Source organism: Pongo abelii, chromosome 5, assembly GCF_028885655.2.
Source record: "Pongo abelii isolate AG06213 chromosome 5, NHGRI_mPonAbe1-v2.0_pri, whole genome shotgun sequence".
Classification (NCBI taxonomy): domain Eukaryota; kingdom Metazoa; phylum Chordata; class Mammalia; order Primates; family Hominidae; genus Pongo; species Pongo abelii.
The window spans coordinates 103,177,562-103,204,219 of NC_071990.2; the positions used below are offsets into that span (position 1 = coordinate 103,177,562).

The 26,658-nt window shown below is 33.2% G+C and overlaps 1 long non-coding RNA gene across 1 annotated transcript in view; it reads left to right on the top strand.

Moving 5' to 3' along the window:
• Nucleotides 1–22,337, top strand: part of LOC129059784 (uncharacterized) — a 33,700-nt gene extending 11,363 nt beyond the window's left edge. Inside the window, exon 3 of the long non-coding RNA XR_008525870.1 lies at nt 21,959–22,337. This is a non-coding gene — a long non-coding RNA (uncharacterized LOC129059784). The remainder of the gene's footprint in view (nt 1–21,958) is intronic.
• The last annotated feature ends 4,321 nt before the right edge of the window (nt 22,338–26,658 follow it).

Below are 26,658 nucleotides of genomic sequence, written 5' to 3' on the forward strand. Positions count from 1 at the left end.
GATTTGGATACAGATCCTAGAAAGATAATGGAACTCACCTAAGATCACATAATTAGCAATACGGTGTTTGAACCTTAACCCTACCAATTGCTAATTATGTGATCTTAGGCAAGTTCCATTATTTCTCTATTGTTAGATTCTCATCTTATAAAATGGGTATAATAAGTATATCACATAAGATTGACATAATGATTAAATGAATATATGTATAGTGTTTACAATGTTGTTCAGCACATAGCATTATATGTGTTAACTCTTGTGTTATCAACAAATTTTCCAATTTTAAAATATTTTAATTCATTTTCTTTGTGAAGCACATCATGGGATACATAAAAATCTTTTGGAATTTTGATTGGGATTATACTAACTTTTAAAATTTATTTGATTTTGAAAGTAACCCTGAAATACATTTTCCTTCCAAAATATATTTTTTAAATGTTAAAAAGAGGAATGTTATTTGATTACTGATAGTTTGGGATGTAGCATTGTAAATATATTTTCTATGCCTGTGACAACATAAGCATATGTCCAGCCAACACATTGCATTATATATTATAGTTGGTATTATTTTTCTTTTACATGAATAGTATATAGCTGTAATTCATCTTGGTAATATTTGGTTGCTCAAAAATACATCCTTCAGATGTTTGTATTTTGTTTTAAAACCTTCTTAATCCAAAAATTTTATTGATAAACATATAGAATATTTCAAAGAGATGGAAAAATGCTTAAGTTTTACAGTAGCTTGCATGCCTCCTTTTGTGCATATCTGTAACCTATTCTTTGAGTAAATATAAAGAGAGAATTTACTGGCATTTTGAAACAATTAAATTTGTTTTAAAGACATAGGGCAAAAGATGTAAAGTATTTTCCTGTGGCCTAAAAAATTGTCAGGTATGAGAGATAGTGTTTCAAACATTAATTTGGCCTGAACGAGAGCTGGCTGATTAATTTGAGCAATGTATGCACTTATGGGCTCTTTTTATTTTTATATAAACTATTTTATTACAAAACAAAAAACAGATTTCAAAGGTCACACAAAGTAATGTACAATTCAAGGTGAAAATATTTGTAACCATCACCCAGGTCAAGAAAATAGTCCTGGGCTGGGCGTGGTGGCTCACACCTTTAACCCCAGCACTTTGGGAGGTCCAGGTGGGCAGATCACCAGGTCAGGAGTTAGAGACTAGTCTGGCCAATATGATGAAACCCCGTCTCTGCGAAAAATACAAAAAACTTAGAACTTAGCCAGGTGTAGTGGTACGCACCTGTAGTCCCAGCTTCTCAGGAGGCTGAGGCAGGAGAATCACTTGAACCCAGGAGGTGGGGGTTGCAGTGAGCTGAGATTGTGCCACTGACTCCAGCCTGGGTGACAGAGTGAGACTCCATCTCAAAAAATAAATAAATAAATAAATAAAATAGAATAATCCCTCCGTGTGATCTATCCTAAACCTAATTTCCTTCTATTTTTCAAAATTAATCACTATTGTGACTTTTCTATAAATGTCTTTCTTTCATTATACTTTTAATTTCTCAGTCTATATCACTAGATTTTATAGCTTACTTATGTGTCCCTCACTTTTGTGATAGTTCTTTAATAAGTCTATCATTTAATGTGTATGTATTCTCTTGACCTCACTTTCAAACAATTTTTCCCTTGGTTCCTAGGCTACTTAACACATAAGGTTGAATTTTCTAAAAGCAAATGCCTTGTTTCTTTGTTGACTTTCTGTCTTGATGACCTGTCTAGTGCTGTCAGTGGAGTATTGAAGTCCCCCCACTATTATTGTGTTGCTGTCTAACTCATTTCTTAGGTCTGTTAGTAATCTTTGTAGACATTTGGGAGCTCCAATGTTAGGTGCATATATGTTTAGGATTGTGATATTTTCCTGTTGGACAAGGTCTTTTACTATTATATAATGTCCTTCTTTGTCTGTTTTAACTACTGTTGCTTTAAAGGTTGTTTTGTCTGATACAAGAATAGCTACCCTGCTTGTTTTTGGTGTCCATTTGCATGAAATGCCTTTTTCCACCCCTTTGCTTAAATGTATATGAGTCCTTATGTGTTAGGTGAGTCTCCTGAAGGCAGCAGATAGTTGGTTGTTGAGTTCTTATCCATTCCTTGGTTCCATATCTTTTAAGTGGAACATTTAGGCCATTTACATTCAATATTAGTATTGAGATGTGAGGTACCATTCCATTCATTGTGCTATTTGTTACCTGTGTACATTGTTTTTGTTTTTTAACTTGTATTTTTGTTTCATAAGTCCTGTGTGACTTATGCTTTAAAGAGGTTCTGTTTTGATGTGTTTCCAGGATTCGGTTCAAGATTTAGAGCTTCTTTTATACTTATTATTCATTTTACATTTTTCAGCCTGCTATCAATTTAAATACTTTGTGCATTTGTCATGTTTTTAATATTCTGCTTTTTACTTTGAAAGATTTTCCTTTAGCCCTTGTACCCCACATTAACCCAACAAACACATGCACACGTACATACACATTTCTCTGTATCTTCTTCTTCTTTTATCCACTTATTGTGAATTTTTAAGATTACAGCTTCAGGATTTTAGAGATTGCAAATAGCTCTTCCAAATCTGTGATTCATGAAATAATTTTGGTTGTGTTATTTTTCACAGAACACAAAACCTTTGTTTTTCCTTTGTTGCTTCTGTTTTGTGGGTATTATGATAAATCTTTTACCCACTCAGTTCTACATTTTTTAAGTTACTGTTTTGGTTTATTACCCATAATTGCAATCTCATTTGGTATAATCTACTGGGAACTTATTATTTATATGGTAATTATATTTTATAAAGTGATCTAGTTATGCAGTGTCATCAGTGTTGTCTCCCACTGATTTTTTACACAATATCTATCAGTTATTTTGTTGCTTTTGATATTTAGGTCCGTTTCTGGGTTATGTGATTTTATTGTTTTATTTCTTTGTTCCAGTACAATATTTTTATTATTATAACTTTGTAGGATATTTAAAATCTGGTAGGGTAAATCCTGATATTTTCTCTATTTAAAAAACTGTGGGCCTTATATTGTAAATTTTAATTTTTCTACATAAACTTTACATCTATTTAATTTTATGTTGTTGAAATCATGACTGGAATTGCATGTAATATGTACATTTTAAAAATCAAAGCTCATATAATTTAATGTTATATAATTCTACATATGAAAATGATATATTTTGTGTCTATTAGAAAAACTTATACTTAACTGTATTTTTATCTTTCCCTTTATCTTAAATTCCAGGTCTTTATTTTCATTAATTTTTGCTGGGTATTGCCCAGCAAATATCCTTTTTACATTTTTTTAAAAGGACATATAGTAAATATAACTCTAAAATTTCCAAAGTATCTTTATTTTGCCCATGTATACCTTTGAAGAAATTTTTCTAAACTCTTCTGGCATCTATTGATGTTAACTTTATTTCCATTATGCTGAAATACATTGTTTTTATTTTTTGGAAGATTTTACTAGCATCTTCATTCTTATCAATCTACTTATTTAGAAATTATTAACAATTTTGTCTGTTTATGAAACTTTCAAATTGCCATTGGTTTTTGTAGACATGGATATGCTTATGGATGTGGATAGATTTATATAGATAAGGATACACAGTTAACTAGCACAATATCTATTTTTAAGGGATTCAATGTATCTGCCTAATCCACATTAATTGAGAAGCTCTACTTTGATTTGTTTAATTTGTTTATTCTCACTTCTTTAAGAAAGTTTATCTATTCCCTTAATTAAAAAAAATCTTCAAAAATGGGTATCTGTAAGCTCTGACTTTATTCTTTTATTCCAAACATTTTAGATAGAGTATATTAACTGCTGTTACAAAAACCTCTAAAATCATAGAGATTTACTTAAAGAAGGGTTATTTCTTACTCACGTTATAAGACAGTATGAACTGGAAGAGAGGAACACTCTATGTCATCATTCAGGGACATAAGTTCCTTTCTTTTCGTGGTTCAGGCATCCTCATGGTCTTCAGAATCCTCCACTGGACCTTCTACATTCATCAGTAAGAAGAGTGATAAGAGAGCATTGCAGAATCCTACCATTTTTTTTTTTATGGAGTCAGACAAGTATCTGCTCACCAAACTGCAGAGAATTCTGAGGAATATATTGTAGCTTTGGGCCCAGGAAACATGAGGAATTAACTTTAATGAATGGCTACAATTGTCTCAGTCTCAGTTTCCCTTTCTTGTCACCAAATGTGTCAGTATGCTTAGAGTAGAAAAGCAGAACCACTATGAGTGAAATACAGTTAAGAATATATAATTGGGGCTGGGTGCAGTGGCTCACACCTGTAATCCCAGCACTTTCGGAGGTGGAGGCAAGAAGATCACAAGGTCAGGAGTTTGACACCAGCCTGACCAACATGGTGAAACGCTGTCTCTACTAAAAATATAAAAATTAGCCAGGCGTGGTAGTGCACACTTGTAATCCGAGCTACTCAGGAGGCTGAGGCAGGAGAATCGCTTGAACCTGGGAGGTGGAGGTTGCAGTAAGCCAAGATGCACCACTGCACTCCAGCCTGGGCAACAGAGTGAGAGTACATCTCAAAAAATAAAAAAATAAAATAAAATAAAGAACATATAATGGGGATTCAATCTTACACGAGTCTGAGAGCAGCTGCAGTGGTAGCATCCACTTATTGGATGCAAAATAGGGAAAAAGTAGAATAGACAGGATGACACAATAAAAAACAAAAAACAAAAAACAAAAACATTGTAATCTACAAAGACAAAGTGGAATTTCTGAGAATGAGCTGGAACCCACTTCAGTGTCTCCTGATATTTAACACTGATAACATGAAAGACTTGCAAAAAATACTAAGTGCCCTTTTTCACAGAACTGCACATGTGCTTAATCTGGGACTCAAACTAAAGGAAGAGATCTTGCAGGTGTAGAAGGAACTGTAATCCAGTTATCTACCTCAGAGCCAAATTAGTAAATGTGAGCTGCAGTGATGTCTTTGGCTCTGCACTGATTGCTGGGAAAACTTGCTGCTTCTTTACTTCCGCTTTCCAAATCTAGCACAAATTTCTCTTGTGACCAAGTCTAACCTAGAACCACACAGGGAACAAAAATCAGACAATATAATTGCAATTTAACTTCAACTAACCACAAAATAATTTACAATGATTTTGAAAACCCCACTGTACTATACAGACATATCACTCTGACTCTGTGGTTACAAAATTACATTGGCAAAATAATTTTTTAATGTGCCTTGAGGTTCTTCATATTAATATATTCTTATGCTATAGACTCAGTAGTGCCTGTCAAGTATATAATTACATATTAAGCCCATTTAAAAATGTCAGGAGACCAGCTGCAGTTGCTCATGCCTGTAATCCCAGCACTTTGGGAGGCTGAGGCGGGAGGATCACCTGAGGTCATGTGTTTGAGACCAGCCTGACCAACATGGTGAAACCTCATCTCTACCGAAAATACAAAATTAGCCTGGTGTGGTCTGGGCACATGTCTGTAATCCCAGCTACTCGGGAGGCTGAGGCAGAAGAATCGCTTGAACCCAGGAGGCAGAGGTTGAAGCGAGACGAGATGGTGCCATTGCACTCCAGCCTGGGCAACAAGAGTGAAACTTTGTCTCAATAAATGAAATAAAATAAAAATGTCACAGGAGAGAAAACAATGCGTCATTTCTTTCTAGACTAATGGAGGAGAAGTATCATTGACACAGTTGAAAAATCATAACAACATTTTATTATTTTATTAATTAAAGGTTTTCATTATTTTCCTTAAAACTAACTTTTTAAATTCTGCAATCTTAAAGAATGTAAACCTGTAGACTTAAGATTTAAGCCTCTTAAGTTCAGCAAACTTTTGCTAACAAAGTTTGCTTGCCAAGCAATTTTTCACCAGTTCTCACAGCTATCTAAACACAGCTCCTTTTTTCAGTATCTGACCTAAATGTATTTTCTTTAAATGGAAAGAACCTAAAGAACAAGGCCTCAGGGATATGGTATTTCTTGAGCCATTCACTTTGAGACAAAGAAAACATAAATTCATTCTTTCCAAGGTAGTGGGAGTTTGGGAGGCACTGTAAATTGTTTTGTGATAGATGAACCCTAGGAAAATACATTGGCTGAGGAAGAACAATCAAAGACACAATATTCGAGTATGACCCTTCTATCTATGGCACAGTTGAGATGATGGTTAAGATACTACATATAGTGTCATAGAACCTGAAAAATGCCAAATCCTTACAACCAGGAAAATGTCAACAGAGTCGAAGTAATCACATAGCCCAAATACAACAGTCAGGCAGGATGACAAATGATTCCTCTAAAATATAAATGGATATATTAAAATCTCACAATTCTGAAAAAATATACACTCATGTAGTGTTGTAGCATAATCAATTTTTCACGTATTTGCTGTTACAGGGAGAAGTAAACATTTGTCATTCATCCCGGCGTTCTCTTTCCAGGTTTGTAGGTTGTAACATCCATCATAGCTGATGAAAATAGAAACGAAAGAAATATTTTGCTTTACATTTTTCCCATGTTGTTTCTTTTAGGTAATCACCTACTTTTGCTTTGAAATATGATTTTTTCTTTATAAATTTCTCAGCTAAATGAAGTTACATAATATTGTAATTGATGTTAATTAAGAGAAAGGAGGAAAAGACGATGGCAGATATGGAACATTTATATATAAATGGAATCACATATAATGTTATATAACTTATGCAATTATATATTGTATGTTATATATAATATGTACATATAAAATATAAATATATTAACATATAAACAGATACATGTGTACATTTCTAAATATATAAGTTATCTGTTTACATAAATGTATAAACAAGTTATATACATATGTAATATATTAAAATATATATTTACTTTCTTTTTCACATTCTTACTTGAAAAATAGAGGACTACTTTCCTCTAGTTCATTGTGAGGTGGTGGAGAAACAAAATGGGAATATGTGGGGTCCTTGTGACTACCTTTCTGTTGATGGATTCATAAGACTGAGATAAAGAAAACCAACAGATCCATTTCTGAATGATTTTTCAGGGGTTGTTTTATTCTGATTTGGGTTTAGCATGAGTAAAATTAAAGAGAAATGACTCTGTGTATTCCAATACAAGGAGGTTAAATAAACACCCTTGAGTAGAGAAGAAATTTTCCCTTTACCCTCTAAATGTACTTAACTATGTTATGGAACAGGAAACAATGAAAACAGCTTCTCCTTAGAAGAGCAATGCTAATACAATGTAGTCATGACTCCATAATAGCATAGTTTGACATAACTTCCCAGAAATAAATACTAATTCATGTACAAATTTTATATTACCACAAAAGAATAATAGTTGTACAAGGGACTGAATTATCTGAGAAGGAAATACATATCCAGGTCATCAGCCCAAAACATACACACAAATATAAGCATACACAAAATAGGAGGTGGAACAGAGTTAAACTTACTATATATAATTCTTATATACACAATATATAGAATATATTACTGTTGTGTTTAAAAGCAGAATCAACCAAAATAAGATTAACAGATTTGCCTCTATAAACATTTTAAAGTTTCTGTCAAAATAATAACCACAGAACCACAATGAACTTATAATTAAAATGAAAGGATGAACACTAATTTAGGTGAAAAATTTTTGCTACAAGTATGAAGATGATCAATATTTATAATAAATAAATTCATATCAATCAATAAAGACACCAATACAAGCTTAACTAGAAAAAAAATAGATCAGAAAGAGAATATCTATATAAAGAATACAAAGGGCTGTCAAATATTTTTCAATGTTCAGCTTCAGGAAAATAATAAAATAACAATCACTAAAAATTTTTCTATACCTAGAAAATTAACAAAATTTGGAAACATTATAATATTATAATATTTAATTCCATTTAGTAATGTCAATAAAGATAGTTTTGGCCAGACACGGTGGCTCATGCCTGTAATCCCAGCACTTTGAGAGGCCGAGGCATGAGGATCATGAGGTCAGGAGATCGAGACCATCCTGGTAACATGGTGAAAACCTGTCTCTACTAAAAATACAAAAATTAGCCAAGTGTGGTGGTGCACGCCTGTAGTCCCCACTACAAGGAGTCTGAGGCAGGAGAATCTCTTGAACCTGGGAGGCAGAGGCTGCAGTGAGCTGACATCACGCCACTGCACTCCAGCCTGGGTGAAAGAGTGAGACTCTGTCTCAAAAAAAAAAAAAAAAAAAGGTAGTTTCAAGTAATATCAGTAGGAGTTATATTTGTTAAAGCATCTTGTAAATTTTTTAGTATATTAATTAATTAATTAATTCTATTTAGAGTGATAATTTTATTCCTGAGAAATCTATTGTTGAAACTAGCTAGAATTGCCAATCAGTGTCAGAAAAATATTCTAAGACTTAGATGTGGGCAAAAGAGACTACTGGGTATCCTTTTGTAGACACTTCATAATAGCCTCTTCTAAGGTAATCTGATAATATAAGGAAATTAATTAGGATGTGAACCTTAGTATTTATTAGGATGCAAGCATTTGCACTTTTGATTTTCATTCTAATGTCTAATCTAGTTGATAGCTTTGTAAGTGTACAAGCTGTGTTGTTGAATAATGATAATACAAATTACTCTTATCCTTAGCAAAGCAAATGGATGCCATCCACTACAGAAAAAATGGGCTTATCACCTCAAAAATGTAACTCTAACCATTACATTTTATATTCTCAGAGGATACTAAACAAAATTACATTATTAATATATTAAGTTGAGCATTTCTAATTGTTTTTATTTATCTCTGGTTTTCAAATTTTCCTTTGCAGTGCTTAACATCTTAATGGTTTCCTCATTGATCAATAAGTTGAATAAAATATTTGATGAGTGATTGATTATATTGCATGATACTCATATTTTAACATTTTGAAAATTATGTTTTAACAAAAGATTATGCTCTACAACATGCATTGTAGTTTTATTTACACAATAATTTTATAATAACCAACAGTAATAAATGGATAAAGGTAAGATCTTAGGATGGAGCAACATACTTGAGAATTTGTAATAACCTTGAAACATTCTTATGTTATAATGTATGGTAATTAAAAGCAAATGTCACATTAAACTTGGAAAAAGAGGGAGTCTAGCAATAAATACATCAAAGCTAATAGAGTTTTTCTCTTGTTGGTGATTTATTTTTCTTTTCTGCATTTTTTCTTTTTATATTATAATCAAGTTTTATACTTTATTTTATTCACTAACCTTACGTCTGAAAATGTTGTTGATTAGAAATAAGGTAATAGAAATATAAGATATCATATACTTTTGCTAAACAAATGCTATATAATATCTATTTTGTCAATAGTGAAGTCTTTGTCTAAGGAGTTAGATGTTACATTTACGACAAAATATGCTACGCACACTTTTCTAAACACACTGGTCTACTTTATAGTGTAATTTAGAGAGGCACTTCATAAAGATCTCACTCATAATCCTAATAAATACATACACTGCTTCATTATGATTTTCTAAATCCAAACTAATATTTTAATGGATGACTTAACATGAGACCACTTCCCAAAGATATTTGCAATTTACTGGGAGTTTTCTCCAATATTATCTAAATCCACAGCTCCAACTTTTCATTAAAGCACCTTTCTAATTATTCAAGTGTGAAACATCAAGGGAAGCAGTGGTGGGGATAATCTCTGCAGCTAAGTTAAGACCATGGATTCAACTACCTTCAGGAAAGCCTGAACCCAGACAAAAAAAAAAAACAAAAAACAAAAAACTTCTGCATCAAACTGAGCTTGATATTCTCTGTATAAAAAAAAAAAAAAAACAGTATTGGCTCTCCTCAAGACTTGTAAAGTCCTTTTGGTAGTTTCATACTACCTTATTTAGATCATTAATTTTCTGAGGATAAATGTGTTTTTATCATGTTCATGTGTACCTTCCCAGTACTCTCTCTGTATATAGTCTTTGAGTGTTTGAAATATATGACATCAAATTTGAAGAAACTATTTATATACTTCATAATTAATTCTGACTATAAAGAGACTATGTGAAGAAGTCACAAAGAACATTAAGAAATTGAATCAAGAATTAGCCATCAACAATGAATTTGGGCCCAAAATAAAACAAGACTGAATTACCCACGTCAAAGATGAATTCAAAGAAAATATATGTAATGGGAGAGTCAGCAAAACATTTACATATTAACATAACTTAAAATGGGAATGAACTGATAAATAACATTGCACGGTAAAGAAGGAAAGAACCTTTTGTAGAAGTGATATATTCAAGAAAGAAAGTATTTTCCTCCTCTAATAAATACTTCTAACTCAACACAATGGAAAAGGTGATATAATAAGGATTGCAAAATCAATTAAAAGAAAACTGATTAGGATGAAAAAGCAAAATTATATAATTAAAATATGTATTTGACTCCAAAAAGATTATTATTATATAATCAATAGAGGAACAAAAATCACCAGACAGAAAACTCAATCAGATAATTAGAAAATGTTCTTGGTAATGATAAATGCACAGCAAAGAAAAAAACAATTGGAGGAGATAGTAGTTTTCAAAGATAGGTAATTGAGACAGATCACAGAGGCTGAGGGTATTTTATAACTAGACAAAAGATTATATACCAACAATCTTAAAAGTGTTATAGATAAAAAGTTGTCTTAAATGAAGAAATAACAGAATCTACACATTTAAGACAATATATCATGCTAACGAAAAATTCAATTCAATCTAATCAACATTGCTTAGATTTTGACTAAGTTTTTTTCTTTTTTTTAGCATGAAGGAAAAAACATCAAGTCCATAAAAGAGAATGTGTCAGATGGCTGCATAGCCTGTATATACACATTCAAAAAAGTTAAGTAAGGTCTGAATGAATTATCATTGAACTCAATAATTTTCCAGTCAAATTTCCTTTCAGTCATAAATGCAACAGAGAAATTTTTAAACAGTCAAGGCCTTGGGGCACAGTTCCATTTCTTCCCTCATCCTTTTCTTTCTGTACTTTTTATCTTAAACAAAAGGTAACATTTTTATCCAGACTGAGAGTTGGCATATGTAGGGTATAAGGGAATATTTTAACCTTGTGTTAATTCTACAGCCTTTTAATCTATATTAGAAATCTTTTGCAGCTTCCTATAGATTAAGCAGTTTGGTACAGCAAATTTAGTTTTAATTATACTTTTTGCCCTGGTGCATCCTTCCTCTGAGGTAAAGAACGCCGAGTGATTCATCTAATTTTATTGTGGTGGGGTGGGGAAAATAGTTAGAAAAAGCAGGAACAATTGTTAATCTCAAATAACTAACACAGAACAATCTATTAATAATAAATATTTGTATCCTTATTATATCAATCAAGGTCCCATCAGGAGGCAAAATTATACCACTAGTTGAACAGGGAAAATTCAATGTCAATGTGTTAAATACTAAAGGGGAATTAGCTGTTAATAAAAATAAACATGCATTTATAAGAAACAGGAATAGCAGATATGAAGATACAGTCAGAACTACTGGGGCTGATAGATTACCTAAGGAAGAAAAAGACTTGGGAGAGTCACCAACTTCCTATCTCTAGTATCCTGAAGCTAAAGTTAAAATGTGTTAAATAAATTTTAACCTCTTACCTCCAATACCCTAAAACAGAGCTTATTGCTTTAGCACACTTCATAACAAAGTTAACTGAAGAGAAATTTGATGTAGTGGAGAGCAGAAAGCTTCCCACGGGTGCTGGCTAGAGTTGTTGGGAATCTACTCAATAAAATATTGCAAAAATTCCCTGGAAGCCAATGGTGTGCCATAGCCCATCTCGAGTATTGCAAAGGAGAAAAAAAAGGGTGAATATTAACGAAGAGCCCGTAATTTGATAACTGGTAAACCCATAGAAATAATTACTATATCCAAACTTTCTCTCCTAAAAAAATTAGAACTTGGACATCTATACTACATTGAGTTCACCATAACCAAAACTGCAGCACTAAAAATAGAACAAGACTATATGAATATTTTTTTCAAACGTTACTTTGAGTTGATAAATCAAGACTCAGGGTGAAAGTTTTTTCTTTTTAAATATGAGGATAACTAATTGTCCCCACTCCATCATCACATGAATAAGTTCCTTCTAGATTCTAGTTTCTTCATTCTTCTGCAAGCTCTCCTCCTTCTACTCCCTTTCCCCTTTTTTTAATTTTAACATTTCTATGTGTCTCCTGATTTTTGTATTACCACTGATATGGTTTGTTTCTGTGTCCCTAACCAAATCACATCTGAATTGTAATCCCCATAATCCCCACGTGTTCAGGTAGGAACCTGATGGGAGCTGATTGGACCACTGGGGCTGTTTTCCCCATGCTGTTCTCATGGCAGTGAGTTCTCCTGAGGTATGGTGCTTTTATAAGTGTTGAACAGTTCCTCCTTCACATACTCTCTCTTGCCTACTGCTATATAAGATGTGCCTTGCTTCCCGTTTGCCTTCTGCCATGTTTGTAAGTTTCCGGAGGCCTCTCCAGCCATGCAGAACATTGAGTCAATTAAACCTCTTTTCTTTATAAGTCATCCAGTCTCAGGTATTTCTTTATAGCATTGTGAAAATGGACTAAAACACCCACCTAACATGTGACTCTGACTTTACCATTTTTTAGCCCCTAGTGAGTTAGGATTACTAATTATCAGCTTTATTTTAGTGACTGTTCCTAGTCTCTCCTCTGGAGAGTATAGAAGTAAATGTTCCAATATGTTTTCCTATAGGTCAAGGTTATTCTTTGGAATTATTTTAACTTGTCCTTCTCCATTCTTTTTCCACACTTGGTAAATGGGAGAATTTCTGAATATTTCTGAGATGATGCCAGAATGCTTGTGCAAGACATCTAAAGTGTTTACAGCAAAATCTTCCCTTTCTCTGCAACTACCAAGGCCCTGTGTGATGCTTACAGTGAGAACAGAAAGGATTTGAAGTTTAGTGGATATATATATACATACACATAATGGTTGGAAGTCAACTATTTCTTCATGTTCTGTGATCAACATAGAAGTCACACCCCAAGAACGGGGTTAATTAACAAGGATTCTGTCTTATACATCATCCTCCCCAGAACCTAAAACGGTGCCTGAAATATTTAGTGCTTAACTGTTATACACTGAAGGCCAGGTGCTATGGCTCACGCCTGTAATCCCAACACTTTGGGAGGCTGAGGTGGGCACATCACTTGAGGTCAGGAGTTTGAGACCATCTTGGCCAACATGGTGAAAACCCATTTCTACTAAAAATACAAAAAAAAAATAGGTGGGCATGGTGGCAGGGGGCTGTAATCCCAGCTATTTGGGAGGCTGAGACAGGAGAATCGCTTGAACCTGGGAGGCTGAGGTTGCAGTGAGCCAAAATCGCCCCACTACACTCCAGCCTGGAAGAAAGAGCGAGACTCCATCTCAAAAAAAAAAAAAAAAAGTTATACATTGAATAAGTGAATAATAATTTTGTTTTTTCATTTCTTCTATATTCTGTCATCTGTTTTTCCTGTTATTTTCTAATAAGCTTAAATAGTAATGCTTGTGGAACTCCGGTGGTCTCTGCCTCTTCTTGAAATGCTACAGTTAAAATAGAGAATTATCTTGCTCATCATAGGTCATTAAGCGCTTTGTATTATGCTCTCCAGTTTACTCTAGCTTTTATTTTTATTGGTGTATCTGTATTTTTCATTATTATTTTTAAATTACAGAATTACCAAGTAGCCAAGGTAAGCCTAAGAATGTAGCCTCTACACTGTCACATTTAAAGGCCACTGGCAGCTCATGATACGTTTTAATTTTTGCTTTGTTTCTACCTTTTTCTATTTGATTATGTGTCCAGGGCTCTCTCTTTTTTGTTTGTTTGACTTCATTTCGTTTTTGTGTTTAATACAGATATTTATCAATCAGTATATGTATAACTTTTTTATGCGAGCCTCTGCTTTATTTTTCTTGATACAGTTTATCCACACAACATGCCTTCTCTAGAGTGAGCATAAATTTGAATTTGTGCACAATAACTTATTATTTTAGGACCTTGGGAAAAATAGTTAACTTAATTTCCAGTGAAATTAATCTGAAGATAAGTCTCTTATTGAAAGAGTTACTTCTATAATGAATATTCCTGGCATATATTAATAGTTATTACTATTTTTAAATGCTGAGTATTCCTTTATTATTTAAGGACACGTATTTAAATTCAATTCATATGCTTCTCTTATTAAAAAATTAAGTTTATACATTGTTTTTCCAAGTACTATTGCATTGAGTTTTTCTTGTTTTGTTTGTTTGTTTGTTTTGGTGTGTTTTTGTTTTCTTTTGCTATCAAGAAAGGGGAAAAGAAAACAAAACTTTACCTACATTGATCAAGCGTTAAACAAATGAATAAAAACAGTTGAATGTCACCAAGGAGATTTGAAGAGAACCTCATAGTTATAAATAATTAAGAAATCCCTCTGATTAAACTCCACATGATGTGATCAGTGGCAATGAGAAATTGTTAATAAATGTCTTGATTAATTCAGAGACAAATCTTAAAACAAGTGAGAGTAAATAATCAAGTTACTTTACTATTCTAACAAATTGGTGATATGTTTGATCAAGAAATATGAGATTCAATAAAAGATGAGAACTTTTAAGTATGCTACTTCTAGTCAGTGCTCTCCAAATTAGCGGCCAGAAAATTCTTCCAGGTGCAGCTGCAAAAAAGTCAATCTCCACCTGGTTTCTAAATTATACATCCTTCCTGAATGAGAAGTCATCAGCCTAATCTATTACCAAGCACACAATTCTTTTTAACAGAATGAGCATAATATGATTGAGAGAACATGCTGTGGGTTTCTTGTCGATAGTCATCTAAAACTCTGGTTTCTTAATATTTGGCCAACATCATATTGGCTTGGTTCGCTGGATTTTTACATTAGAATTTTTTAAGAATTTCCCAAATATCTATTGATTTAAAGATAGAAATTTTATTTTTAATTAACTTGCTGGTCTTGGCCTGTTCTAAAAGATAGGATAATGGATTTTAGCTTCTCAAAAATGGAAATATCTCTGTAGAAATTTCTATTTAATTATTAGCAAAATTAATCCAATTTCATATTGAAATTTGATATTAATTTTATATTGTTTGGTGCATATTTTATCAACTAATTCTATTTAAATATTACATTTATATAATCTTGATACATCATGACCAGGTGGGGTTATTCTAAAAATGCAAAAGTACAAGACAAGGATGCCCTGTTCTCACCACTCCTACTTAACACAGTATTGGAAGCTCTGGCCACGGCAATCAGGCAAGAGAAAGAAGTAAAGGGTATTCAAATAGTAAAAGAGGAAGTCAAATTTTCTCTATTTGCAGATGATATGATTGTATATTTAGAAAACCCCATCGTCTCAGCCCCAAATCTCCTTAAGCTGATAAGCAAATTCAGCAAGTCTCAAAATCAAGGTATAAAAATCACAAGCATTCCTATACACCAATAACAGACAAACAGAGGGCCAAATCATGAGAAAACTCCCATTCACAATTGCTACAAAGAGAATAAAATACCTAGGAATACAACTTACAAGAGATGTGAAAGACCTCTTCAAGGAGAACTACAAACCACTGCTCAAGGAAATAAGAGAGGACACAAACACATGGAAAAACATTCCATACTCATGGATCTGAAGAATCAATATCATGAAAATGCCCATACTGCCCTAAGTAATTTATATATTCAATTCTATACCCATCAAGTTACCATTGACTTTCTTCACAGAATTGGAAAAAACTACAATAAATTTCATGTGAAACCAAAAAAGAGCCTGCATAGCCAAGACAATCCTAAGCAAAAAGAACAAAGCTGGAGGCATCATGCTACCTGACTTCAAACTATACAACAAGGCTACAGTAAGCAAAAGAGCATGGTACTGCTACCAAAACAGATACATAGACCAATGGAACAGAACAGTGGCCTCAGAAATAATGCCACAGATTACAACCATCATATCTTTCACAAACCTGACAAAAAACAGCAATGGAGAAAAGAGTCCCTATTTAATAAATGGTGTTGGGAAAACTGCCTAGCCATATGCAGAAAACAGAAACTGGACCCCTTCCTTACACCTCATACAAAAATTAACTCAAGATGCTTGAAGATTAAATGTAAGACCTAAAACAATAAAAAAACCCTAGAAAAAAATGTAGGCAATACCATTCAGGACATAGGAATGGGCAAAGACTTCATGACTAAAACACCAAAAGCAATGGCAATAAAAGCCATAATTGAAAAATGGCATCTAATAAAACTAAAGAGTTTCTGCACAGCAAAATAAACTATCATCAGAATGAACAGGCCACTTACAGAACAGGAGAAAATTTTTGCAATCTATCCATCTAACAAAACTCTAATATCCAGAATCTTCTAAGAACTTAAACAAATGTACAAGAAAAAAACAACCCCATCAAAAAGTGGGCAAAGGATATGAACAGACACTTCTCAAAAGAAGACACTTATGCAGCCAACAAACATGTGACAAAAAGCTCATCATCACTGGTCATTAGAGAAATGCAAATCAAAACCATAATGAGATACCATTTCACACCAGTTAGAATGGTGATCATTAAAAAGTCAAGAAACAACAGAGGCTGAAGAGGATGTGGAGAAATAGGAATGCTTTTACACTGTTGGTGGGAATGTAAATTAGTTCAACCATTGTGGAAGACAGTGTGGTGATTCCTCAAGGATCTAGAACCAGAAATACCATTTGACCCAGCAATCCCATTACTGGGTATATACCCAAAGGATTATAAATCATTCTACTGTAAAGACACATGCACACATATGTTTATTGCAGCACTGTTCACAATAGCAAAGACTTGGAACCAACCCAAATGCCCATCAGTAATAGACTGGATAAAGTAAATGTGGCACATATAAACCATGGAATACTATGCAGCCATAAAAAAGGATGAGTTCATGTCCTTTCCAGGGACATGGATGAAGTTGGAAACCATCATTCTCAGCAAACTAACACAAGAATAGAAAACCAAACACCAAATGTTCTCACTCATAAGTGGCAGTTGAACAATGAGAACACATGGACACAGGAAGGGAAACATCACACACTGGGGCCCTTTGTGGGCGGGTGGCTAGGGGAGCGATAGCATTAGGAGAAATACCTAATGTAGATGATGGGTTGATGGGTGCTGCAGACCACCATGGCACGTGTATACCTATGTAACAAACCTGCATGTTCTGCACATGTATCCCAGAACTTGAAGCATAATAATAAAAAAGAAAAAAATGCAAAGTTAGTTCAATATTTTGAAATCAATGAATATAATTACAATATTAATAGAGCTCAGTAGGAAAAAGTCATATTATCTTCAGTGATCTAGATAAGGCATTTGTCAACATCCAATACTTTTTTCTATTAAAAAAGCCTCAATAAAATAAGAATAGACAAATATTTTCATATGTGTAATATACACTATAAATATTTATATATTACATATAAATTAATATGTATATTTGGTATGAAAAGCAGTATCTTAGTTGGGAAATGATGTAATTAGGAGTAAGACAGGGATGCTCATTATCTTCCTATTTAGTGTTATGTGGAGGTATTACAGAATGCCATTTGACACAACAAAACAAATTAGAGGCATAATAACTGGAAAGGTTAGATGGTATAATTGCATGTGGAAAATACAAAGAATTCAACGGAAAACCACTACCAAAAACAAAGAGAATTAATAATATAAGAAATCATAAAATCAACATAACAACAAAAAATTTTTATAGGAATGATGAAAATTTGTCTACAGATAACAGGAAAGAGAATTTGAAAACAAAACAATAAAAACTGTAAACGCAAACTTAATAAAAAATGTGGAAAACATATATGAGACCTATAATAAAGTGCTCTTGAAAGGCAGAAGGCTTGAACAAATGCAAAGACATACTATGTTCCTGGATAGGTAGATATAATGTAAAAATATCACTTATCTTTAAGTTATAACCAGAATTTTCTTCCGAGCTAGAGCAATGGATTACAAGGTTCATTTGGAAGAAATTTGCGTGGATAAAAAGGGAAATTATGATAAAAGAGAATCAATGAAGTGGGAAAAGATTGATACTAAAACATAAAATCTCTGTAATTAAAACACGACATTTGCACATGATTAGATAATAAAACCAATACAACAATATAAAACCCAGAAAGTGGCCAGGTGCAGTGGTTCACACCTACAATCCCAGAACTTTGGGAGTCTGAGGCAGGCAGATCATTTGAGGTTAGGAGTTTGAGACCAGCCTGAACAACATGGTGAAACCCCTTCTCTACATAAAATACAAAAATAAAATAAAATATAAAATCCAGAAAATGACCAGTTTTATGTAGACATACAATACATAATAATGTTTTTTCAAATGAATAGTGAAATATGCTATTTTTAGCAAGTGATGTTTGGATAACAAGAACACATAAAAATAGAAAGATAAAATTAGATTATTGTTTTTATATCATGCTCCAGGACACATTTTAAATAAATGAAATATTTTAATGTAACATACCAGAAAATACAAGTTCTTAAAGAGAATGTGTATCTATGTCTCTCTGTTCTAGTTACTATGTGTGTGTTATAGCCCAGGCACCAGAGAAGCAAGTGAAAAAATCTTAAGGTGATTTCTGTCCCCAACCTTTAAGTGTTCCAACAGAGATCACCAACACTATTGTGAAGCAGAGACACATTATCCCAACTTTGCCCTCTTCAAATTTCTGGCCCCTAGTATACATGAACATAAGAAGTTATTTTTTATTCTATTAAGTTTTGGGAAAATTTGTTTGTTTTCTGACTATTGTTAATGATAACTTAAAAGAGGAAACTTTGAGGGTACCTAAGTTTTGAGGGTACCTATGGTTTTATGTAAACATAATTGTTGCTTAGTTTATCATATAGTGTATTTTTGAGTGCATGAGTACTAACTTTCCAGGCTCCTTAAGAACCATGCTAAAGAAATCATTGAGCCATATCCCTTTAAAACTTAAGTATGGATGAAAACATGCAATGCTTGTCTTTCTATGCCTGGCTTATTTCCCTTAATATAATGATCTGGAATTTTTCTGCCTACATAAAGAATCATAACCTTTTATATGTATGCAAAATTAGAAATTCGGTTTTCAAAATGTTTCTTGATCATCCAGGCATTTCTCTTTTCTCTTTGTAAGACCAAACAGGAGTTACAGAAAACCAATCAGTTAAGATGATTCTGACTGGAGAGTTATAGAATGAGAACAAAGAAAGTTACAAAATAATATTGATGAAACAATAAAATCATGTGTTCAAATAAGAGTAAATTGATAAAGCTGATATATTTGTATATTAAGTTGCGACTTTAGTGAGGCATGAAAAGACTAAATGTTATATGAGCTTTGAAATCATATGTAATTTATAATTATTACATATATAATTTTCTATAAATGTATATAACAACTACCACACACTACAATTATTTATACCTGTAGAATAATATTTTGAACAATACATGAATAATATATATGAACAGGAGTATACATATTAATAATAGAACGATATATATAGTAATGCCTTGGTATATGTGGTGGATTTTTCCAAGATCCTCATGTATACCAAAATCAGCTTATTTATTTATTTATTTAGAGACAGGTTCTCACCCTGTTGCTCAGGCTGGCATGCAGTGGCACAATTACAGGTCACTGTAGCCTCAATCTCCCAGTCTCAAGTGATCCTCCCACCTCAGCTTCCCAAGTAGCTAGGATCACAGGTGGCACCGTCATGCCCAAGATAATTTTTTATTTTTTGCAGAGAGTGAGTCTCCTGATGTTGCCCAGGCTACTCTCCAGCTCCTGGCCTCAAATGAACCTCCTCCACCTTGGCCTCCCAAACACTGGGATTACAGGCATGAGCCACAATGGCCAGCCTCAAAATCAGCTCTTATTCAAATCCGTAGTTGTCCCTGTGGAATCCACTTATATGAAAAGTCAGCTCCCTGAACACATAGGTTTTGCATTCCATGAATTGTTTATTTTCCATTTGTGTTTGATAGAAAAAAAATCCTTATAAGTTGACCCACATGATTTAGACCTTTGTTGTTCAAAGGTCAACTATATTTTTCCATTTGCCACAAAGCAGCTTTCCTCAAGATGTATTCCATGTAATAATAGCTTACACGTATTCAGAAACGGGGGCACCATTTTATCTGTGACTTAGACAAATATTATCTTACATTTTACTTTTGAAATAATCAAGATTTAAATATTTGCCCCGAATTTCATCTACAAAGTAATAGTGCTGAAGTTTGAGTTTGGCAGCATATATTTGTCGCTAGAAATTTAAGTGAAAATGTGTCTGTGGTAAAATTGATTTGGGACAGAGTTTAACAACATTGCACATGTTCCTTTATTGCTGAAATTTTCAGTCTTTAATATACTAATGCATATTGTGTATATATAAGAAACGTATAATATGCAGACTTGTTCAAATTTATTGTATTAGGTCACTCTTGAATTGCTAGAAAGAAATACCTGAGGCTTAGTAATTTATAAAGAAAAGAAGTTTAATTGGCTCCCGGTTCTTCGGGCTTTACAGGAAGCATGGTACTGGCATCTGCTTCCGGGGAGGCCTTAGGAAGTTTACAATCATGGCGGAAGGTGAAAAGGGAGTGGGCATATCACATGACCAGAGCAGGAGCAAAAGAGAGAGAGTGGGGTGAGAGGTGCCACACACATTTAAACGACCAGGATGGCATGTGAACTCAGTGCAAGAACTCACTTATCACGGAGGGGTTGGCCCAAGCCATTCATGAGGGATGATCCAAATACCTCCTACCAGGCCCCATTTCCAACACTGGGAATCTCACAATTCAACATGAGATTTGGTGGGTTTATACATTCAAACTGTATCACTTATTGACCACATGCTCCTTTATACTCCCCTCAAAACATTTTTAGTACTATTATTTCAAGTAATTATTTTGGAAACTACTACTAAAGCAACGCATGTAAAAGCACTATCATTGGAATGCATTTATTCCAGAAATTAGATAAAATGAGCACTGAGCACATTTAAGTAATATTTGATATTTTGTCTGTGGATGCAAGTTATATACAAGTAGGTAAAAAATGACAAAAAGGGACAATCAATCTCCTGCACCTTTACTTCTTTCTTCTGACCTTGCTCCCACTTATATTTCCACTGGTTTCTTATTTATGTTGTTTTTTTCACCAACTTTATTGTACATAAGAATCACCTGAGGCAATTGTAAAAACGCATATTCTGGTTTGTAATACTAAAACCCAAGATTTGGCATTTCTAGTGAACTCCTAGGTGATGCTGATTCTGCTGGTGTTGGACCACACTTAGTAGTTAAGAGTTAAGACGTCTTGCTGTATTAATAAGTATAATTTGAAAAGGTTTTTAGAGTAATGAAAGTCTATCCCAAGCAAACTCTGATCTTATATAGTTGTTCTACTGAGAAATGGTAATGTCATAATGTGGTGAAAATGTATAATAAGAACAAAGTGATTTTTCCTTCTTCTGAATATTTGTATTATAACAAGATATAAACATACTTTAAAAAGAGATACCTTAGTGGAAACTTTTTTTGCATTTTGATACTAATTTTATTGCTTTCATAATGTTGTAAAATAATTATGAAATACATGTCAAGAAAGATGATTCTGTAAGAATAACTTGGGAGAATTTGGTGACATGGTGTTATGGGCTCAATGTGTCTTTCCCAAATTTATATATTGAAGTCCTAAACTCCAGTACCTCAGAATGTGACTGTATTTCACAATAGGGCCTTCAAAAAAGTAATTAAAGTTAAATAGGGTCATTTATGTAGGTCCTAATTCGTGACTTGTGTCTTTAAAGGAAGAGGAAATTTAGACCCAGATTTCTGCATACAAAGAAGAAAGACCATCTGAGGTGGCTATTTTCAAGTCAAGGAGAGAGGCATCAGAAGAAGCCAAATCTGCAAATGTTGCTCTGGAGGTGATAGTCCCCAGAACTGTGAGAAAATAACTATTTCAGTTATTTAAGACCCCTAGTCTATGGTGTTTTGTTATGACAGCTATATCAAGCTAATACAAAAAGGGTTCATCCAGAATTTGTGACTACATTTTTAAATTAAGGCTTAATTGTGTTAAAGGGCCTGCAACATTGTACCTAGGTAGATATTCTAGATTTCTTTTTATACAGAATGTAATGTAGAGGTGAAGCCTCAGATAAAAAAATAAAAATGAAATGTGTCTGAAAATTTGAATTTTCTAGAAAATGTGTGTATACTGTGTAATATACTTTACACTTTCAACCTTAAGTTAATAGAAGGTTAAAATATTTCCTACTTGTTTTTAAAATTCGTTATCTGAAGGTAATAGTAACCAGCTAAACTTTTTTTGTCAAAAGAAATAGAATGAATATACAATATATACCACAGTGCCTAGAAAAACTAAGTAATTAAATATAATCTATTATTATTACAAGTACTTCACCTGCCCTGCCCTGCCCTGATTTTGCTCCTAAATAAACTTTAGTAAAAAGACCCATTTATTTTTAGGATGTTGCATTGTTAGAACACCTGTGATCAATTTAAGCCAGTTTATTAATGTTCGTGACTGCCTCTGTGGACATGCTTTGCTCCCATTCCTTTATACTGTGCAAACACAGCATTATTAATTATTACCATTAAAATCATTTTGAAGGAATGGGATTAGGTATAGGGAAATGGAAATAAAAAAGAGTAGCAAGTATACAATTGTCAGTTCTTTTCCATATGAAATATGACGTAATGTTGGTATCAATAGGGCAGCCACAGACTTGTTAAGTTGTCCATTTGCACTGGTGATCTGTATGGTATAATGGAACAAATCACAGTAAAATAAAAGAAAGAAACATTAAAATTCTAGTGCATTGCAAGAAAAAAAATCATTGAAATAAAATAATAATAATATAAATATGTCTTTAGTAAAATAAACGTAAAAAAACTCCTTAGATCTTATTAGCTATTTTCACATATAAAAGTGAACATTCTCCAATATGTTTTTAAATTATTAACAATGGCACTTTCCTTGTCGGCCTGAAAATGTTGTAACCCTAGAATAATTTTCCTATGAAGAATCTTACTGTAATTTATTAACTCCCCAAAATTTTAACTTACCTAATTGTGAATATAATGATAAAGTTGCTGCATTAAACTGCATTGTGAATTACTAAAAGCAGGTTCTATCATTTTGTAAAATCACACATTTGCAGTCCTAAATATTCATCTCTACACTTTTATTTGCAGATGAATATTTGTGATAAAAAGGAATAAATCTGAGATCATTTAACCTAGGTAGTCTTACCTGCAATATAAAATGAGACAGTTGCAAAAACATGAATGTAAAAACACGTGGAACGGACTTAGATAAATATTTTTGTATTCAGAGTGTGGTGCAGCTGACCATATTGAATGAGACCTCATTTACTCTCTTTAATTACAGTTTAACTGTAAGTTAAAAGTCATTTTTAAATGGATAGTCTTATATATTCATATGCTTTTATAATACATTCTAAAAATTCAAATTCATTCTTGATTGAAGTCACTACATAAAGTTCAAATGTTATCTCATGGACACTAATTTTCTCCTCCATAACTAGTTGTGTGAGTCTACATTTCAATTCTAAAGCCTTTTCCTTTTCACTGTAATGTATCTTGAAAGATTTAAATCACACATTCAAAAATAATTGCCATTTTAAATTGAACTCAGAGCAGAACAAACCAATTATTGTAGTTGCATCAGTGTAAAGCATTTTACTCTTCTATCAGCTGTAGAAGTGTGCATACTTCGTCTATCACAATTATTATTACATTACTATTGCATTTGTATTCACCTCCTGGAGCAGACTAAAAAGCTTCCATGGGGATGAATATTCTTGAAGTTCATATTGGCTTTTAATAGTCTTATTTGTCACAATTTAAAATAAGAGAAACCTATAGTTAAACTAATTTCTATTCCTCCTCAAATCCTTGGCTAAATTCTGATAGTAGAAATGGTAAAAATGAAAACATATACACATACAATACACATTTTATGATCCTATTTAACACAGATGTTTAACTAGAGAGATCAAAATCTATAAATGCATATTAAAGAAGAAGAGCATCTTAAAACCCAATGCTTTATTTATAACATGTAATAGTTATAAATATCAGATAATCTGACTAATGTTCTATTATTATTTTTATCTTTTAAATCAACTTTGTTGAGCTATAATTTACCTATAATAAAATGTACCCTATTTTAAATGTATATTGTGATTCATTTTGACAAATAAATGTACTTTGGTAGCCACCACTGTAATCAAAATATTGAATATTTCCTTCACTCCAAGAAATTTCCTTTGCCTCTTCACAGTTAATCTGACTTTCACTCTGACCCTTGGTAACCACTGCTTTGTTTCCTATCACTATAGGTTAATTTTGAGGATTTTAAAATTTCATATAAATGAAATCATACAGTAGGTACTGTTTCTGTGACTGGCTTCTTTTGTGCAACATAATGTTTTTAATTTGTTCATAGTGCTGTATTTATCAGTAAGTCATTCCTTTTGACTTTAATTTTAATTAAATGACTCTACCTGTATTTTTTTATTTATTTATTTGTTGATGAACATTTGAATTGTTTTCCGTTTGGGGCTATTAAAAAATAAGGGTGTTAGAAACATTCATTTACCAGTCTTTTTTGAGCACATATTTTAATTTCTTTTGGGAGAATGCCTATCAGTGAAATTGCTGGTATATAATGGTAAGTGTATGCTTAACTGATATGGTTTGGATCTGTGTCTCTCCCCAAATCTCATGTCGAACTGTAATCCACAATGTTGGAGGTGAGGTTTGGTGGGAGGTGATTAGATCACGGAAGCAGTTTCTCATGAATTGTTTAGCACTATCTTGTTGGTGCTGTTCTTGTGATGGTGAGTGAGTTATCAGGAGATCTGGTTGCTTAAAAGTGTGTAGCACCTTCCCTTTCTCTCTCTCTTGCTGCTCCAGCCATGTGATGTGCCAGCTCCCCCTTCCCCTTCTGCCATGATTGGAAGTTTCCTGACGCCTCCCCAGAAGTCAAGCAGATGACAGCATCGTTCCTGTGCAGCCTGTGGAACCACCAGCTAATTAAACCTCTTTTCCTTGTAAATTATGCAGTCTCACATATTTATTTAGAGCAACATGAGAAAGGCCTAACACATTATGATTATAATAATCTGCCAAAGTGGTTGTACAATTTTATCATCCAAGCAATAATAAATGAAATTCCAATTGCCTTACAATCTCGCCAACACATGATAGTGTCAGTCCTAGTGGATGTGTAGTAATATTTCAATTTGGTTTTAATATGTATTTCTCAGATGTCTAATGTTTATCATTTTAAAATGTGTTTATTGCCCACTTACATGTCTTTTATGAAATATTTGTTCAAATATTTTACCTGCTTTTATGCATTGTTTCCCCTTATTATTACTAAATTATAAGATTTCTTTACATATTGTAGATACAAGTGTCACATTGGCACCACTAGCTATAAGAGAGGCTACCAAAGCAATTACCTAGCTTTTTATAGCCTTTATAGTGGAAAACAGGCAAGTATTAAACAGTTGGTTTGCATTTGCCTTAGCCAGTCAGGATTGCTTTCTGTGGTTAGAAATTCATATTTATAACAGTTAGCTTAAGTAATTATTATAAATTGACATGCAACAATACGTGTGGTTATAAAGACACATGTGTGCACACACATACACATATATAGTTATGTATACAGTATGTAGCATCAGGTAAGGAATCAAAGAGCACCCTATTTGCTTTCTGATTAAAAGCAAAATGAATAAAACAGCTAAATAAGAGAACACCAAATATTACCAAGCTTTACCAGGTTAATGTGATATCTAATTAAGAAAATATTACGTTATTACATTGTATTTGTAATATACTGAGATTGATTGGTGGCTTAAAATATCAATTTACCATCTACTTAAGGAGAAATGTGATGGCATATGGATTCAAATGCTATGCCATATAAAAACACAAACAATAAGATTTATAGGCATTCATTGTAAGAGATAGCAAATAAAGGATTATAAAGCAAGTGTGGATTCAATGAAAATTAGTACAGACAATAAAAAAATAAAGCAGGGTTTTCTATGTAAAATGAGTCTCAGCTGGGCGTGGTGGCTCACGCCTGTAATCCCAACACTTTGGGAGGCAGTGGCAGGTGAATCACGAGGTCAGGAGTTCAAGACCAGCCTGACCCACAGGGTGAAACCCCATCTCTACTAAAAATACAAAGAAGTTAGCTAGGGTGGTGGCGGCGGGCACCTGCAATCCCAGCTACTCGGGAGGCTGCGGCAGAGAATTGCTTGAACCCAGAAGGCGGAGGTTGCAGTGAGCCGAGATCGTGCCACAGCACTCCAGCCTGGGTGACAGAGTGAGACTCCGTCTCAAAAAAAGTCATAATAAAATAAAAACATAAATGAGTCTTAAAAGATAGAAAGGAAGGCATTGAATATTAGAAACAAAAAAAAGATGCACATTCTTTCCA